Here is a 19,445-nt window from a genome sequence, read left to right as displayed (position 1 = left end):
GTCAGCTACTTTTTGAATCTCGCACACATAACTCAGCATCAAAACGTCACACCTTATCCCATCCTGCCAGCTGTCCTTTTTATACAGATGTCAGTTCAGCACTGTTACTACCTCTGTTCCTGGCTCAGAGGCAAGACAACTTTGTCCCCCCATTCTGTGATCATACTTTTTACACCGAACGGTGAGGCAGCATAATGGCACAATATTCCTGTCTTGAATAGGCAGTGTAAACGAGGCTACTGATTAGCAGCAGCAGCAGCTAAATGGCTACAATGTGAATATGAACATTTTTGGTACAATTACTCATCTGTCATGCCTATAAAGCTATGTTATCCTGTACACCATGAGTTCCTGAAGTGATCAATTACACATTAATGTCTCCCACAAATCAGAACCATACTTCAGGGAAATCAGGGGGGATGCACACTAATGACAATGGGCCGTTTATGAAAAGTGGTGACTTTTTGTGGTATTAAAGGCACTGGTGTAAATAATAACAGTAATTGATGGCTGAATTCCATTTAGCTGCTTCAGCTTCAGAGTCCTGGTTTTGCGCATGCTGGCTTACTATCACAATGTTATGGCCTAGTGCGGCACTTGAATAGAAAAGAGCCACAGATAATGTTATTATTAACACCTGTGTTTTCTTTCTATGACAAGTCAGAACCTCTGGGGAGTTTGTGTAATACATCAATTATTATACTGTAATGATGTCTTTATAGGGTTTCATACATGATAAATACATGATAGACAAGGCTAAAGTAAACCATACATTAAATGTTCATTATGTTGTTAGAGAATGTGCGGGAAGCACTGAAAAAAGACCCATATTATGATAGAAAAGTTGAGAATATCTGTTGTATGTATGTGATATTAAGCTTACTCATTTTCCGACAGGTGTTAAGCCCTATCATATTTGATTAATTTGTTTATTAATCAGGGGCATTGGGGCGGCATGGTGGTGTGGTGGTTAGCACTGTCGCCTCACAGCAAGAGGATTGCCGGTTCGATCCCGGGTGTGGGAGCCCTTCTGTGCGGAGTTTGCACGTTCTCCCCGTGTCAGCGTGGGTTCTCTCCGGGCGCTCTGGCTTCCTCCCACAAACAAAAGTGAGGTTATCAGTGAACAGTGCAGCTTGACTAAAAGTATAGATATTAGAATGTAGACTTGCTTGCCCACTTCTTGTTAACATTGTAGTCATGTGTTCATTGGTCAATAGGGTATTGGCTTGTCAATATCTGTCCTATGATAGCACACATGCCAGGGTTGACCATGATGTATCAGAACGGGGTACTGAGAGCCCGAAGACCTGAGTTCAGGTTCCTGTTTTTATTAGAATGCTGCACTGAATGTTCATTAAGAGAAACTTTTGATCACTACCAGCTCCAGTCTATGGGCTCAGCTATGTTGTTGACCTCTAACCTCACTGTGTTGGGAATAGGGTGGAAGATTTCCCTCAGTTAAGTATTACATTCTTAATAGATTCCAAGTATTATTTTATACAGCCAAAATCTAGCCTTTGGATTATGTTATTCCTCTAGACTAATACCGTTTTTTCATCGATAGCCAGAAATGAGAAATACCTCCACAACTGTGATTTCACACCAATGTACAATGAAATGGAAAAGAAGTACAAGGTGAAAGGAATGGGGATGAATTTTTGACAAAGATAAGACTATGTTTTCTGAGACAGAACTAATAGCCTTACTGTCATTGAAAATTCCTTGTAGATGTAAAAGTACCGGCAGACATTGTATGAGTCCACAAAGTCAGTCTCTCAGGCCGCTAATGGAGCTGCTACAGGCTATGCATCACTATGAAATCACAGATTATAATCTAGATTTTGGGAGCGCTTTAGGTACTTTCAGTGCAGGGAGAATGGAGCAAAAACTGGCCGACAAAGCACTGAGTCATTATAATAACAATCACAGAGATGGGTGGAGTTGTACAGTGATACAGCCTAACAGAAATTACTTAAGTATGCTCATGGGGACTTGTGGTGTGTCTGTTGCATTTTACAGTGACCTTGATAAACTTCTCAATATCTCTCATCTCATATACTCCCCTTACATTTCATTGAATTGCAGTAGTTTTCTTTTACTTTTTTCATCAAAGTCACATTTATGTGCAGAGAACATATCATTTACATTGAATTCAGAAAATGCAGTTGATACTGAAATTCTCTCCAGCATGTCAAAGTAACCAACCTCAGTGTGTGGTACCTCTGAAGTTATTGTATTTAAAAAAAAATGTTTAAATGTATGTGTTTACTTTTTATGTTTTGGTGATACGCTGTCTTTTTTTCTCTATACATTCAGACAAAGAAATAACGCGCTATTTTTTTTTTTCATATTATTTTTAATTTTTATGCCAATACTTGCAAAAACATGTTGGGCAAATGACTTGAAAAATGTAATCAAGTACCCATGACATGTTACACATGCAAAAGTAACATTACTTCACTATTACTCAGCAGCAGGGGTTTAACAACCCTTGGCTTAGTTGAGCAAGCACGCGGAGAGTCCCAAACTAATGCTTCATGGTTTATTTCTCATTATTAGTCACCAGCTGGTTGCACCATGAAAAGCACCGTGAAAACTATATACAGAAAGATTAGAATCCACATTTATCTACAGTCACTTATATCAAAAATACAGTACACAGATGAGAAATCGAATTAAACAACTATTAAAAGTAGTCACTAAATTAGACTCTGACAGTAGCTTTTCTTAATAATGCTAATGTCCTGTCAGCAAACGTATACAATGAGAGCAAACATTATGTAAACTAAATTCAACCCTCCTACGAAGCTGGCTAAACTGCATTTAAATCTAAATTCATACCACACAGTGAATAAACGGACAAATCCTAAACATTACAGTACATAAATACATATTCATTCAAACTCCAAATACCTTTTCCCACAAATAAACAAAAACATTTAAATTCACTCAAAGAACGAAACCACCGCTACTCTAATAATAATAATCTAACAAAATAGCACTGCACGCTAACAACGTAAACAAACGAAACGTTTCAAACAATTTGAATGGACAACTCAAACCCATGGTACCTGCATTAAAGGGATAGTTCGACATTTTGGCAAATTCGCCTATTGCCGTAATCCCTATAGTCATATGGGTAGGTACATTACCTTTAATTGTCAGTGCCTGCTGTTCTGAGATAGGTGGAACAGAGCTGCCCGCTGCTTAGCACACAGAATGGAAGTGAATGGTACAGCCCCTTCTCTCCCTCAAAACTAATCAAATACACCATCAAATGACTCCAAAACACTCTTGTGGACAGTCTTGTAGCTTACACATTCACCACACTATGAAATAATAATGTAATATTACGAGACAGAGTTGTTTTGAAGCCAAATGCACAGCCGGAACTACATTCCAGACATAGAGTACTTGCTGGGCGGAGTGATTTCAAACAGCGTATGTTTAGTGCAGTTACTCCCGTCATCAAAACAACAAGTTTGTTGAGAAGAAGCCAGAATATACAGAGGAAGAGTTACAGGTTTTGGAAGAAGAGAGAGCAAGAAGAGAGGTTGAGGCTGCCGAGCAACCGGGGGCTGAGGGGAGACCCAGAGCCGGTGGTGTAAATGTGGGGCTTACTGGCCACTTCATTAGGTACACCTGTGCAATATAATTATAGAGTAGGCCTCAAAATAATCATCGGAACACGGGGAGAACATGCTAACTCCACACTCTTAAATCACCACAACTCCTGAAGGAACAACAACATAAAATGTTCCCTAGCAGTCTGTTTATTCCCAACAATGAGAAGTAATGCCAGTCACTTCACTATATGCTCTGGGCAAGCATTTATCCACAACATAACCACAACAACATTTGCATTTTAGCCTTATTTACCATGCTTGGGTTGTAGGCTAATGTTACTCAACATGGAGGTAACGTTACAGCAGAGAGATTGCTGAGCAAAATACACAATGATCACTTACCATGTCTGCTCGTTTAGTGATGCCGTCAGATGGTATGCCGGATTTCTGGCGCAGGGATATTCTGGTGCAGGAATATTTTTTTTCTTGTGAATATTTTATCATATTGCCATAGCAACAGTGATTTAACCAGTCGTTTTAAAGCAAAGCAAAGTGATAGTTCCAACTACCAATGGTGTATCACATTACTCAAGGTAAACACGGACTTCTAGCCAATCAGAGGCAGAGTAGGGCGGGCCTTAAGTTTTCACAGTCTCTCATTCAGTCACGCCACGGACACACCAGACGCAGAACCAAAGCGCAGCGCCCAGCAGCGGAGGCAGTTTTCAGTCGGCGTCCACGTTAACCTATCTGACTGTCCACACAGGCCGGTGAGCAGAGCGGAGTGCCCGCGGAGGCTCGCGCACTGCAGCGCTTCAGTTCGGCATCTGGTCTATTTTTCACACGAGCCGTGAGCGCCTCTGTCAAGCTAGATAGAGCGGATCATACCAAACAGGAAGTCGGACACAGAAAAGACAAGAGAATCCGGCCAATTTTCAAAATAAAATAAATTTAAAAAATAAAAGCCTGTTTAATTATGATGTTGCTTGTCTGTCTATAAATATTTGTTCAGTTTGGTCTAGACACGAGAGAGATGAAAACACACACACGCAAAGAGAGAGAGAGAGAGAGAGAGAGAGAGAGAGAAATGGCTACAGGTTGGGGGTTGCAATTCACACATACAGAAAGAGAAAGAGGCGGTGTGGTTGAGATAAGTGAGATAATTTGTGAAGCCACCAATGAGTTGTCACTTGCAAATTAGCTCAGACAGATAGAAGATGCTCGTTGGTGTCAGAGATCGTGAGTTCAAGCTTCAACTGATGTAAAACGTACATTTTAATGCATTCTTGTTGTCTTCCTATTCTGCCACTTGTTGGTCAGAATTGCCTAAAATTGCCGGCCCCAACCATTTTGTAGTAGCTGATGACCAAATTTTCCTTTTTTGGTGAACTGTTCGTATTTCATTATTAAAAACCTTGAAATTGTTATTCTAGCTCCTTGATGTGATACTTGATTGATACTCTCAAAGTGCACCAGATTAATTCATTTAGACGTCAAATGTTCAAAATTTTCTTCCGCGGGGGCATGCCCCCGGACCTCCCTAGCGCAGAAGGCCCTCTAAAAAAATTTCAGGCACAGGATTTTTTCTTGCTTTAAGCTCTGCAAATGTTATTATAAGAATCCTCACATCCCACTGACCACAAGTCTCTGTGTTGCTAAACAGGCCTACTTCAATAATTAAAACAATCCAGTGTTAATATACAGTGGACTCTGTATAGTTTATGATGAATGTATTTGGTCTCTGACAACTAAACTTCACCATCAGTCACACAACATGTTTTCTGTTACAGAATAAACCTTGAAATCAGACAAATCAAATTTTAATCTCTGAAATTCAACAAAAATTAACTGTTTATCTAAAACGTCATATTGTTGAGTCAACATCTAAACCAATCAGCTTTTAGATCAGGTGAGAGCCAGGCAGTGCAGTCGGTGGAGAGCAACTGCAGCGCCTGGCTCTGAAAACTGCGACTGCCTCTCTCTTGCGATTTTATTGCCGATTGCCAATTTTGTAATACGTCAGAGCAAGTTGGGATGTTGGAATGGGAAGTTGCACACAAAACTAACCGGCATGCATTGTGTGCCGATCACCGGTGATCGAATCTGCGCAGGCCTGGCTCATCTCAAATGAACCTATTGAACACATACAGCAGCCGGCACCTCCCCCACAACGGCGTTCTGATTCTGATTGGCTGACAGTGCTGTCAGTCTCGTTTTGGTGGGTATAGCGTCATTCTGTTGGCTCTAACGAATCCAACGAGGTATCAATCACTCAAATTGACCAATCCGTTACGGAGATAGAGCCTCCAAAGCACAGAAGAGAAAATCTGCTTCACATTTAGATGGTGTGCTTCCTTTTTGTTTTCTTGGCCTTGTATCTAACGACTCGGTGCTGGCCAACACCAGTATGAACAATAAATACAATTGTAATACAGAGTAGCCTACTGTCGTTGCACTTGAGAATTGTAACAAGTTATCATTCTGACTGCCCATATATGGGCATATGCTATGTAAGATAGTGTGACAGTGAGTGTGTTGTGTGCTGCTGTGCTGCATGCGCTCCTGTTTGTTGTGCTCCCGTGCCGTGCCGTGGATTTTAAGTTGGAAACAAGGTGCTTTATGGCCATAGGCGTTTTTGGGGTATTTTTACTGTATTTGGGGTATTTTTTTTATTTTTATTTTTACTTTACTTTTAAGTTCATATCACAGTCATTATAAAGGCTACATATACATGCTATATCTTGTTTTTTTCAGGACAATGTGGGCTAACCAGATTTGCCATCATTCCATGTCCTTCTGTGTGCCTGTATTGTATATTAATTTTTATTGTTGACATATTCTACCAAATGTGAAGAGGGGAGGCTCTCTGGAATCTGGCAATATAAGAACCATGATGCTGGGACATTCTGTCACTTCACAGTTGTCCAAAGCATGTGGTTTGTGCCAGGCGGACATGATTGTCAGTATTTTTTCTTTATTGCAAGAAATTCCATTGACTCATTCACAAGTCAAAAATGTGTTTTATCTGAAAGAAACATGCAACATTTACATCTAATATAATAGAAAAATAGTCAACCAAGTGCAATGATGTCCTCCAAGATAATATTTGCCACTTTGTTTGCAGTAAACAAAGTTTGTTGTTGTTTTCCAGTTTCAGTTATATATTGGGGGGGGCATTTTGGGCATTGGGGGGGACACATGTCCCCCTTAATGTTATTCGGTGACTACGGCCCTGTCATGCATGCATAATTGGGCTACAGTTGTCTGTGTGCGCAAAGGAGAAGTGGCTGGTCTTGTCATACAAAGTTTGACGAGTGTCAACTGGACAATATGGAGATGTTTGCATCTTGAAAGCTGGACTACAAATGTGGATAGACAGGGAGAAACACACACAAGCCTAAGACGTGGTAAGATACTCCTCACTATATGAAGCGCCTGATAACAAGATCTGTATAATGGGTTGTAAAGAAATTTGTCAGGTTTTTATTTTGTAGAGTCTGGATTTATAGCGTGATGGGATGACAGTACAATGATGTGTGTGGTATCAATGGAAAACTCTGCTCCTGCGCTTTCATGTGATATGCGTGGCATTTCTGTGCGAGCTTGCATTCGCGAGTAATCCATCCTAGAGTAATGTGTGTGCAAAGCTGTATGAAAGCTCTGTTATACATAATTTTAGTGTAACTTTATCATTCTTTTTCGCTGTGAAAACATTGGACTACCGACAAGTGCTTGGTCTTGTCGGAAAGCTACAATTCCGCTGTTTCACCTGATATGCGTGGCTTCTCGCTATGACGCACGGTCTCGGAGAAAATCAAAAATCAATAGAGAAGAACAGGTGTGAATTTGGACGCACTATGCGTCATTCGGGCCCATAGGGTTAAAACAAAACAAAACAAAAAAAAAATAGAGGCTTAAAAGTACGGGGGCTGAGCCCAAAAGATCCTGTGCCCAGGTCTAACGACTTCCATGCACAGCAGCAAAAATAATGCATTACATAACTCAGTGTTGTACTTTCATTAGCCAGCCCAGCTCTTTTAGCTGTCTTTAAAAAAACCCAAATCCTTCACACACACACACACATCATATCTTCTGTATTTAACATCTGTAAAAACAGAAAACAAGACATTGTGATTTGACAAGCAGGACGCGTTGAGTTTGGAGGGATTCACTGACCTGCAACAGCTTAGTGACTGCACAGCAGGCTGCAATGGTATGAGATTTTCATATGGCCATATTGGATTTCATAAATCTCAGTAAAACTGAATTTGGAACATATTTACAGAGTACATTTTTTTGTTCTGTGTTGTGTTTGTCATCTCATTCTCAAAATAAAGGAACAGGAATCTGATGGGAGTAAATTCACTCAACTAATTTGCATATTGTGACATCACTAGGCAGCAGCCATGTCTGATAACATAACTCTCAGTAAAACTGAATTTTGAACATATTTACACTGTAGATTTTTTTTATTTTTTTATTTTTTTTTTATTTTTGTTATCTCATCCTCAGAATGCCCAGTGGTCCTTAGTCTCAGACTTATCTACAAGCCCCATGCACAAATGAAGTGACGATGAAGCTTTTATCTCAGGGACAGTAATGTCATTGAATCTGGATTTTGGTTTTAGCTGTTCTCTGGATAAGAACTGATATTTCTGTTGGTTACATTTATGATAAGGGTCAAATAATATATAAATAAATCAGTGGGTTTAGCATTTGTGAGATCCGTGTCTCCACAATAGTAAACAGTCCCAAATCCACCTGTGATCCACTTCCTCATTTCTTAAGTAAACCCAGCCATCATCATCACTGTTTACAGCCCTGCTTTTACCACACCTGTTGCCTCCAACAGGTCCCCTCCTTGTCTAATTTCTGCCACCCAGACCACAGTGAGGTAAAGTCTGGTTATTATCTATATCAAGTGCTGCTTTGTGTGGACCGTCATCGTGCACACAATGCACAGACGCGCAGACTCACTTTCGTCACTCGGCGACCGATTGTCATCAGAGGGCAAATATTTCCCATTAGAATCAGAATCGGCAAGTAACTGATTTCCATAGGCATTTTGTGTGTTTTTGCTGTATTTTGCTCTCTATCTGCTGGCCCTCGCACCGCTCTCTCCGTTCACCCGCTTAACTTAATGTAAAACCTTTTTATTAATGGAGGTTTAATGGAAGTTTGGTTCTGAGATTCTCTGTCATGTTGCTTTTTTTAATACTGTATATAAATGTACACTTTATGATAACTGTTAAATTTCATACCATGATGTACAGGCCCCCAGGAAGTGCGCTGGGCTTTGAAGCCAATTTTCATAATGGCCAAACAGTGGTATTGGAAGTTCTGGGATCTGTCTTGTAATGCCCTGTGACCCAAAAATGCTTTTTCCCCATCGACTTACACTGGGAATGAGGCGTCTGTAAATCAGTAGATACATTTTTTGAGTATCTCGACCCCTACAAAATGATTCCAATCACGATCAGGATTTGATCCATTTGGTCAGATAACATTCGGAAAGTCTAGAAGAACTGCAAGAGTAAATAATTTTATCCCCATTCAAGTAAGCGGAGCACTAAATTGGAAGTTAGCCAATCAGCAAGCAGAAGTGAGATGCTTGGCTCCAGTGCTTCTTCTCTATGGCTGCTCTAAGTAGCCCTGAACATTCCTTGATCATCCAGGGAATTTTATATGCTGCAGTTGAACCGTTTTGGCTTCATGTGCCACTGAGCAACTCTCATAGGAATGAACAGGGCCCCATGTTCATCACTGTATCCAGTTCTCCCAATACATTCATGATGACCTGTGTATGTACTGATACGTGTTCATTATCAGTAAAGAAGTCAATCACTCAATCCATCAATCAATAAATACCTGTGGCTAACATCAGCAAGTGAGCTATCAGAGAGCACAACATGTGTATAAGACAAATTTGGTGCCCCTGCATCAAGTTAACACATCCTGGCCAGCTGAATACAGAGAGACCAAATGGAGTGTTACTGTGATTAGTAACTGCAATGTAATTACTCCATTTCAAATTGACTGTTACCAAAAAAATTTTATATTACTGTAATGTGTTGCATGTCACTGTCCAACTATGCTGGTTAAAAAGTAAAGGGCTTTATCCTTTGCCACAGGATACTGAGCAGCAGAGAAAGTCCTTTCAGTGTTTATCCCCTTTGCATTCTCCAATAAATTAATATAACTGGGCCTTTTTCCTCTGTTGCATAGTCTTCCATTCGATTCTGTCTGTGTGGGGGTTGACTGTCTAGCAGGGAGGACAGGTTTACCCAGACACCTGTAGCCAAGTGAAAATCTTCTCCTAGGGTAGAGGAACATATGTATTAAGCATGATGACATCTAGTCTAAGTCTCTATGAACTGTACTTTCTACTCAGACAGGATTTACCGGATAAGTGTCCCTCACACTTGTGATGCAATCCTTTTGAACACTAACCACTCAAAGCTGGATTTGAAGCTCCACTGAACCCTGATGAACTTTGGTTCTAAGGGGGTTTGGAAAGAGTTTCCTCTCTGTTCTGTCCCTGGTGCATTCGATCACACCTGCTCACCCCCTGGCATTTTACTATTGTATCTCTTTCTTTTGATAAAAGATAACACATTTAGACTAAACAATCAATAGATAAAGGCTTAAGTCCCGAATTGTTCTAACATACATCTTTGTGGTGCCTGGCATGGAGTCGTCTCTGTATCATTTTTGCTGATAAGTTTTCCCATTATTCAAAACTGATGTGTACCCTGGTGTATCCAGTTATGGTATATTTGTCACCCATTTGATATCTGCTGCTAGTCTGGTACTGAAAAGATTTTCAGGCCCCGTTTACGACAACGATTTCAACTGAAAATGGTAAACTTTAGTTGTGTTTTGGCCGATTGTTTACACGACAGCGGCGTTTTGGGTGCCTGAAAACACAACGTTTTGAAAACGGGTTCCAGAGTGCAAATTTTTGGAAACGGCAGCGTCTCCATTGTTGTATAAACTTGCAATATGCAGTTCCTCTGAAAACGGAGATGGAAGTCTGTTAGATCTGTTATTGTAGCAACTCCACTTCGTCGACCATACAGACAAGGTTATCTGTGCATGCTTTCGCCATTGTGTCTTCTTTGTTTTGGTTTGTAATCACCGTGTTGTAGAGGAAGGCGCTTCAGCGCAGGCGCATGGCGTCATGCCATGGTGTTGCTTTGCAAATTTACACTGTCACCCATTGGCCTGGCGTGCATACTACAGTGTTTCCAGTAGATTTTGCGGCTCCGTGTGAACGGGGATCGTTTCAATAATGTTGTCATATAAACGCACAAGTTTTTTAAAATGCAAAGGACAGACTTTTCCGTTTTTAGAGAGACCGTCTAAACAGGGCCTCAGTGTGGTGCTACATTTAAGTCCACAGTCCACTCCAGCGGGGAACATGTTGACCCGGCCCTTGCACGTAGACAGAGCCTGCCCTGTAGTGTTTTCTGTCCTCAGTAGCACCCAGCCACTTCTTCCATCATCAGTCTTGGGGTTACAGATAATTGAAGAACTCACCAGAATATCCAACACTTTCATGTGAGATAAGAATAGATGTCCTTTTATAAAATTTTATTTAACTACTGTATCCTTAAAAGTCTGCACATCCTGGTACTCCCCCTGTTGACAAGCCTGAGATAGCAGCTAGTCATATTCTAAACTGTAGTTGACTGCCCCACCCCCCAGCTGCTCCTCACACACTCACACACACACACACACACACACACACCAAAACAATACACAGACACTCACAGCTGAAAGGGTTCATGTACACCCCCAACTCCTCCTCTGTCTGTGTTTGTGGACAGTAGGCTGATTCTGCAGCCTTACTCCCTCTCTCCGTTCCTCTCTGAAACTCTGCTGTGCTGAGCTATGTGTGTGTGCACGCGTGTGTGTGACAGCTGCCTAATTGGGCATTCTCCCCTCGTCGGAGCGCCTGCCTCTCCTCTCTCTCTCCTCCTGCTTGGGCTGGGGCTGCTGACGAATGGCAGCGGATTACAGATGAGGACATGGTGACCTGCCTGACCTTGCTGCACAGCCGCGGGGGAGGGAGAGGGGAGGGGGTAGACAGAGGGGTGGGGCGGACAGGGTTCTAGGACTGCAGAGGGGCTGTGTGTGTGTGTGTGTGTGTGGGGGGGGGGGGGGGGTCAGGTCAGAGGAGGATGAGGTCGCATGAAGGTGGACAAGATAGTGGGGGGGGGGGGGGTCACCAGGTGGCCGGCATGCAGGCGGTTGTTCAGGCGAATGACAAGAGTGTCACATGACTGTAACCCCCTCCCTGCTCCACCCATGTCAGTGGTCAAGGGCACCAGCTGGCAACCACCAATGCGACCCACCCACCCCTTTTTTTTTTTTTTTAAATATATTTATTTCGTCTTCTCTCCTCCCCTCCCATCTCCTCTCTTTTTTCAACTTTTTTTTATGTGTCTCTCAGATGAGCAGCTTCTGTATGACTGCTGGCTTGCCTCCACTCACCCACAAGCCACGATGTAGTCGGTCAAAAGTAGGCGGTGGATCATTGAGTGTGGTGAATTTTAATTTCTGTGCGCACCATAGATATTTCCATGCCCCCACCCCCCCTGCACCTTCCTGCTGTGTGTGTGAGACTGCCAAGGTGAGGTTGTGTCCTCTTGTTAAGAGCGATTAATGGCACTCGTTACGTACTTAATGAAATATCCCTGCTGATGCATAGGGTGGCGTTGTCTCTCTTTCTCCCCCGTCACACACACACATTCCTATTGCCTTTATATGTGTGTTTGTGTGTGCAGTGTAACATTGAGGACGCTTTATTACAGCCTCCAGGCAACTCCGGTATGTGTTTGATATGGTGTAGAGACCCCCCCTTGTAAGCCATCTCTCCAAATGAAAAACGAACAGGAATTAAGGCCCTGTCAATTCACAGTCGAGTTTGTTCCTTCTTTCGCTTTAGATGCACACAACACTGCAGCCCCGCGCGTGACATGTGTTCTGAGAGAAAGAGATTGGGGGGCTCACCACAGTCCCGTTTTGACTGGTGGAGTAAATTTAGATCTTATCTTCTTGTGTGTGTTCTTTTACAGCCTAAGAATGTTCACCCAACATCAGCTTTTAAGTTGACCTTTTGTTGCTCATTTGAGGCTTGAGTCTGCGCGCGTGTGTGTGTGTGTGTGTGTGTGTGTGTGTGTGTGTGTGTGTGTGTGTGTGCATGTGTGTCTAGGATGAAATGCTGCTGGCTTGCCTATAGGTTTTTATTATAACCTGTGTGTATTTGCTTGTTCGTGTGTGCACATTAACACCATTCAGTGCCTGAGTCAAGCTGTGCAAGCTCATTTAATCTCACGCCCTGGTGCACGTAGGCTTGATTAGTGGCAGCAGTTATCTGTGCAGAAGACAGCCCACCCTCCTTTAGCATTTGGTCAGGTCTGGGGCACCAGGGGGGTGTCAAGTCATGAGAAAGGTGAACGAGGAAGGAGAAAGGCAGAGGGGGCGGTAGTGGAGGGATGGTGAGAATGAGGGAAGAGGGGAGGGCGGAAGCCTCATTAGTATTCTACAGGAGCATGCCTGCCAGTAGAACAAATTGATTACTGCACTTTACCTGTATCAGTCTCCAGTGCTAAGGATGACAAGGTGCGGGAGTATGTTTCTGCAATCACCTCCCAACCACAGAATAGGGGTGTTAGTATTTAGCTTAGTGTGGATGTTTTTTTGTGACTTTGTTTGGGAACTTTTTATTACATTTACCTCAGTTAACTCTGTCCTCTTCGTCTCCTTCATTACAGAGAAATAATAGCTGCGTTGCAGTTGGGTGTTGGCCTTGTCTATCTCTCTCTGTCTGATTTAATAGTGGCTGACTGAGAGAAGGCAGACTCATTTCCTGCAAGCCTTGACTCCATGCTTGTCTGCATCGAGGCTAACAGTGTGTTTCTCTTGCTTAAAGACAACATGATCACTTTCAAGGCAACAGCAGAATTGTGAAATTTAAGAGACGATGTCTAGTCAGTGATTTGCAACAACACACTGTTCATTTAAAAGATGGGTTCAGGGGCGTCGGTGGCTTAGTAGTGGAGCAGGCGCCCCATGTACAGGGCTGTTGCCACAGCGGCCCGGGTTCGACTCCAGCCTGTGACCCTTTTGCTGCATGTCACTCCCTCTCTCTCCCCCCCCTTTAACACTTGTCTGTCCTGTCAAATAAAGGCTAAAAAATAACCCCAAAAAATTTCTTAAAAACAAAAAAAAAAAAGATGGGCTCAATTCTAGTGTTAAGGCTCCCGCTTGTTTTCATTCTAGCTACTTAGTCGGGGACTAATAACAGCTGGGCTTCCAGATAAAGGCAATTAATTGCAATGAACCCTTGCTTCAGTGACAGGCAGAGTGCTGAAAATCCACCTGGTTCTCTTTCCGAAGTTATTAATACCATCGTTTTATTAGTGATTTCGGTGTCAGACGCCAACAGCAAAAGCCACCTTTTGTGGCAGTATGATATGCACCCAGGTGGCGTCAGTATCTTAACGTGGCTGCACAGAACCTTTTGAGGTGTTATGATACACCACCATTCTGCCAGATGGCACCTGTCTTGGCAGTATGATATGATATGGGAAAAGTTAACCTTCGGGGCTTTCTGTCCCCAAACCCAGACCATCGTCTTTTTCCTGAAACTTCAGGGATATCTGACTCAAAATCCTAAAGGGAAACTTCTCCCTGCAGCCATAAAACATGGATTACTAACAAGATTATTTAACAAAAGTATAAAATTAAGCTCAATGATAACTGTCAAGGTTCAGTGTTTTACAGTGTTTTTTTTTTTTTTTTGCTTGTCACTCATTATTAGCTTAAGCATGTTTACATTGCAGAAATAGGCCAAGCAGTTAACAGAGATTTCCTTTTCTTATAGCTTTCAATTTGCATGTATTACTTAAACTTTTTCTTACTCACTGCAGATTTAAGTAACTGCATCTCCCAACAGAACAACACAGCTGAATTTCAGCTTGCATGCATGTTGTTTCAGCCTAACATTGTGAAACAGACCAGCTAATGTTGCTGTGTTGCTGCAAGATGGTTGGAGTGAGATGTCCTCTAGGCAGGTAATGTTACAGCATTTATCTCTTAAAGGGATAGTGCAGCCAAAAATGAAAATTCAGCCATTATCTACTCATCCTCATGCGGAGGAAGGCTCTGGTGAAGTTTTAGAGTCCTCACATCCCTTGCGGAGATAGACAGGGGGAGCAGCTAGCACACCTAATGGCTTACGGCGTCCCAGACTAACGTCCAAGACATAGGCGTAGGATTGGGTAGGGACGGTAGGGACACGTCCCTACCAATATTCAGCCCCTTCTGTATTGTCCCTACCAATATAAACACTGGCTGTCGGCGTCTGCTCAATATGGTACACAAAAGGTTAACAATCGTTGGTGTCTACCATATGTCCCGCCTCTAACCTCGTATTGCTCATTGATTGGCTCTACCGTTATTTTGGTAACATGTGATTGGTCCTCCCCAGCGCCGCTCTCTCCACTGTCTTTGTGGGTGCGCGTCACCGTACAGTTCACAGCAGTTCGTGAGGGAACGACACATACACGTGCGTCACCGTTAGCGTTCCACAGCCGAGCGCCGAGTGTGAACAGTGGGTCGGTTGGTTCAGTAAATAAGCTAAACAAACACCTGTTGATGTTAGGCTAACTGAATGGCGTTCCTTGGCAACTCTTTGCTAGATAATGAGATGCTAACAAGCTAATAGCCTACTAGCTGAGCTAAGTTTGGCAACTATTAGATCAATATTATATGCCAGAGAACATGAAATTCCACTTCACATGCTCCATCAGCAATCATAGATGTCATGTAGTGATGACACAGTTCAAATTAATGTTTATAGTAAGATGTCATGATAGAAACAGTCTGAATAAATAAAGTGTAAACACTATAAATAATAGCTCCTTCAGTGACAGTCTTCAGCATCCATGGTGTGTGAAGGAGAGACTTAGGAGAATAGAGATCCACTGCTCCCAGTAAAAACACCAACACTGAGTCATATTTATGTAATAGATATTGGGTGTAAGTGCAACATTTTGCACACAGTTGTATTATAATGATTTTGGAGCATTTACATTTGTGTTGATTCATTTTATTTATGTTTAACATGATGAAGCTGACTAACTTGTGTTGACATTATGGCTGTTCTTTAGCCTATATACATTCAGATGTTGTTTAATGAATTACACAATTGTAAAACATATAGTATGTTTTCCTCAAGCTACAACAATCAAAATCTATGACTGTTGCATCTCAAATTGTCCCACTGTTCACATGTCTTGCATCAATATATTTTTTGTTAGATGACAAGGAGTAGAGAGACTGGAGGAGATGGAGGAGAGGCAGGAAGAGAGACAGAAGGAAATGGAAGAGAGACAGGGGGAGATAGAGGAGAGACAGGAGCCTCACAGGTGAGATTGAATCATGAAGGATATATGTTGATAGTGAGATTCAGCATTGTGACTAGGGGTAAGTAAAAATATTGATTCCTGCATAATATATGTTTTTACCCGATATCAATATTAATTCGGATCACTATTACCAACCCAACTGCAGACCACAGGCTGGTACTGAATTTCCGCCCATTCAGAGTATACTGTTATTGTTATTATTATAGTTTGCCCTGGGAAGCACATACGGACAGATGTGGTGAAGTTATCTGTGTATATTCATGTAACTGATAACATTAGAGAATACATTAACCAAGACATTCTTGTATTTAGTGTAGATATGTGATCAGTTTCACATGACGTGAAATTGCATTAAAAAATCATCAATGTACAGGTCGCCGCCATGGAGCACTTTTATGTCCCTACCAATGTGAAAATCAAACCTACGCCCTTGGTCCAAGAACACAAAATTGAAACCACAAAATATCTCCAACATGCTTATCCATAGTGATCCAAGTGTTCTGAAGCCCCGACATAAAAAGTTGTTTCGAAAAACGTCATATGAACTCTGCTTGTAGCCTCATTTTAGCCTGTAGCTCTGACTGCTTCTCTGTGCTCCGCACTCACGTGTGCGCGCTTGTGTGAGACCAGCGAAAGCATGAGCTTTGCTTACCCATGTTTACATCACGTGCACCGCAGGGAGAGACAAGAGTAACCACAGTAGCTAAAAGATAATTTGCACTACGGTCTTTTAGCAAAGGACAGCCCAACATGTCTGAAGACTTTGAAATTGAGGAGGAACAGCATTTCTTTGTTGAGCCGTATTTGTTTGAGCCCGAGTATACGGATGTGGAACTCAGCTCATGAGCCTAACCCTCAGCCAGCCACAGAATACCAGAGTCGAGCACTCTGAACTCTGTTTTTAGCCTCATTGTAGCCTGTAGCTCTGACTGCTTCTCTGTGCTCCGTGCTCACGTGTGCGCGCTCAGGGTGATCGGTGATGCACGGACTCTGAAGAGCAGCAGTCTTGTCAGTACTGTTTTTATTCTCTTACATTCCTTTTTTTTATCTTTCTTTGTTTTTAACTTGTAGCACTTTGAGATCTTTTGATGAAAAGGGCATTATAAATAAAATGTATTATTATTATTATTTATTATGATGTCCAGATTCTCAAGTGCAGGCATCGCCAATTCCCAGTCTGAGCAGCAAAGGCTTTCCTCATCCATTGGCATTGCTTTGCATTTGAATCAACTACACCACCAGGTTTCCAGTGCTCAACTCTGGTATTCTGCGGCTGGCTGAGGGTTAGGCTCATGAGCTGAGTTCCATGTCCGTATACTCGGGCTCAAACAAATACGGCTCAACAAAGAAATGCTGTTCCTCCTCAATTTCAGAGTCTTCAGACATGTTGGGCTGTCCTTTGCTAAAAGACCGTAGTGCAAATTATCTTTTAGCTACTGTGGTTACTCTTGTCTCTCCCTGCGGTGCACGTGTCACGTGATGTAAACACGGGTAAGCAAAGCTCATGCTTTCGCTGGTCTCACGCAAGTGCGCACACGTGAGCGTGGAGCACTCTTTTGTTTCGAAAAACTCACAGTTTTTCGAAACAACTTTTTTTGGGGCTTCAGGACACTTGGATCACTACAGATGAGCATGTTGGAGATATTTTGTGGTTTCAATTTGTGTTCTTGGACGTTAGTCTGGGGCACCGTCAGCCATTATTGTGCTAGGCACTCCCCCCGCCGATCTCCGCAAGGGATGTGAGGACTCTAAAACTTCACCAGAGCCTTCCTCGGCATGAGAGTGAGTAGATAATGGCTGCATTTTCATTTTTGGGTGCACTATCCCTTTAATGGCGTTGTTTACATATGGCCTGTGCTTTGTCTGTTGAACCGTATTTTTCCAGAAATTGAAAATATTTCCACACCGCTGATTTATTCCCAAGTAAATAATGTTATCCTTATCGTCTTTCTCTTGGCTGCTCGCCTTTATCTGCCCACTGCTGTTTGGCAGTGACATGTCAAAATAAAGGCGTATACTGAAGATGACGATATGAATCAATGTTTTTCCTAGGCACTGATAATACTGGATCGTTGATCATTGAAGCGATGTATTGATCCAGCTTGATGGATTGTTGTACCCCTAATAGCCTATTCAGAAGCAATATGAATACACTCCCACTTGCTCTCCTTTTTATCATAAAGTCTCAGCCAATTCAGGCAATTGGACGTGGCCTGGCTAATTTCATCTGTCATGCCGAGTTAAGACTGATGCTTGGTGAGGTCATTTTGGCTAACTGGGTAATGTTACACATGAAAAATCAACATACATTAGCTAATTATATTTTTCTCTACAGTATGTGCAACTTAGTGATTGTGCTAGTGTAAGTTAAAAGAGGAGATTTTATAAGCAGAGATCTCTGTGTTTTTCAGGAGTCACAGCAACACTTCATAATGTAACTCTTGTTGCTGGCAGCAGTCTCTTGTTCTTATTTTTGCTCCGTCATTATCGCATCGTGGTTTAAAGTAACAATGTGTAATTTACATGGTTGTTTATTAGCAAATATCAACTATTGCTTTTATAAATATATATTTACTAAAGTGTATTGCAATTCATATACAAATGGAAGCTTTCTCATAGGCTTAGAATGACTTCTCTATATATACACAGGCAGAGCGCGGTCTGCTGGAGGCTACCCTCTTGCGTCGCCATATTTGAATACAGTGGCCGAAAGGGATACATGCGCTTCGCCTTTCGCGTTTACCTAGAACTTGCCATCACTGGAGACGGTTAAGGTGAAGATCAATCCGGGGCGCTTCTGCGTGAATCTGCTTTGTACTTTTATGATTCTGTCGCGCTTTAAATGGAGGACCACACATATGTTTTGCCCCGTAAGAGGGAAACCACGGCACCAAATAAAAGAAAAAGATCAGATAAGCGAGGACGGGACAAAATGAGTGTGAATATCGGCGTTGCTTATTCCAGGTGGAAAGAACTCTTGAAGGAGAAGGATTTCACAAGGGATGCGGAGGTTGCCTGCTTTCTGCTAGACAGGTAATTGAATCTGATATTTTAAAATCATTTTGGCTTCATGTTTGCAATTACTTTTCCCTCTCTAAGTTCAAGTGACGGCTACGTTTACATGCTAACGTTATCCTAGCCTTGGCTAACGTTATCCCAGAGCTACAGCTAAATGGTTAGCCTAGCCTACAGCCTAATCTGTTGTTTCCTCTCGCGCTGCTGCGAAGGCTGCCAACCTCTCCTCCTCCTCTTCCCTCTGGGTAGCCGAGACACACCTCTTCACCTGGCCATTCCTGCACCACCTCTAACGTTACCCCCTCGCCCCCTTCCTCTCCCTGGTCTTCCTCCTATCCCTCTCCCTCTTCCTCATCTCCCTGTGTCCTGTGGAAGAACACTCTGGAAATGCATATATTATAATCGTACCAACCTATATTTGCCGCAC

The 19,445-nt window shown here is 42.3% G+C and overlaps 1 protein-coding gene across 5 annotated transcripts in view; it reads left to right on the top strand.

Annotated features, from left to right (window-relative positions):
* nrip1b (nuclear receptor interacting protein 1b) overlaps positions 1-19,445 on the top strand; it is a 71,263-nt gene that overhangs the window by 34,660 nt on the left and 17,158 nt on the right. Inside the window, exon 2 of one of the 5 annotated variants that reach the window (XM_049591485.1) lies at positions 15,896-16,003. The exons of 3 other annotated variants lie outside the window; for them this stretch is intronic. The gene's annotated coding sequence lies outside the window, so the exon portion shown is untranslated. Of the gene's footprint in view, positions 1-15,895; positions 16,004-18,334; positions 19,037-19,445 lie in introns of those variants that run through there. One more of the 5 variants, XM_049591487.1, reaches the window with a different exon arrangement.

The sequence above is a fragment of the Epinephelus fuscoguttatus genome, linkage group LG12 (genome assembly GCF_011397635.1).
Source record: "Epinephelus fuscoguttatus linkage group LG12, E.fuscoguttatus.final_Chr_v1".
Classification (NCBI taxonomy): Eukaryota; Metazoa; Chordata; class Actinopteri; order Perciformes; family Serranidae; genus Epinephelus; species Epinephelus fuscoguttatus.
The sequence above is the reverse complement of the archived record's forward strand: the minus strand, read 5'-3'. Positions and strand labels throughout refer to the sequence as shown.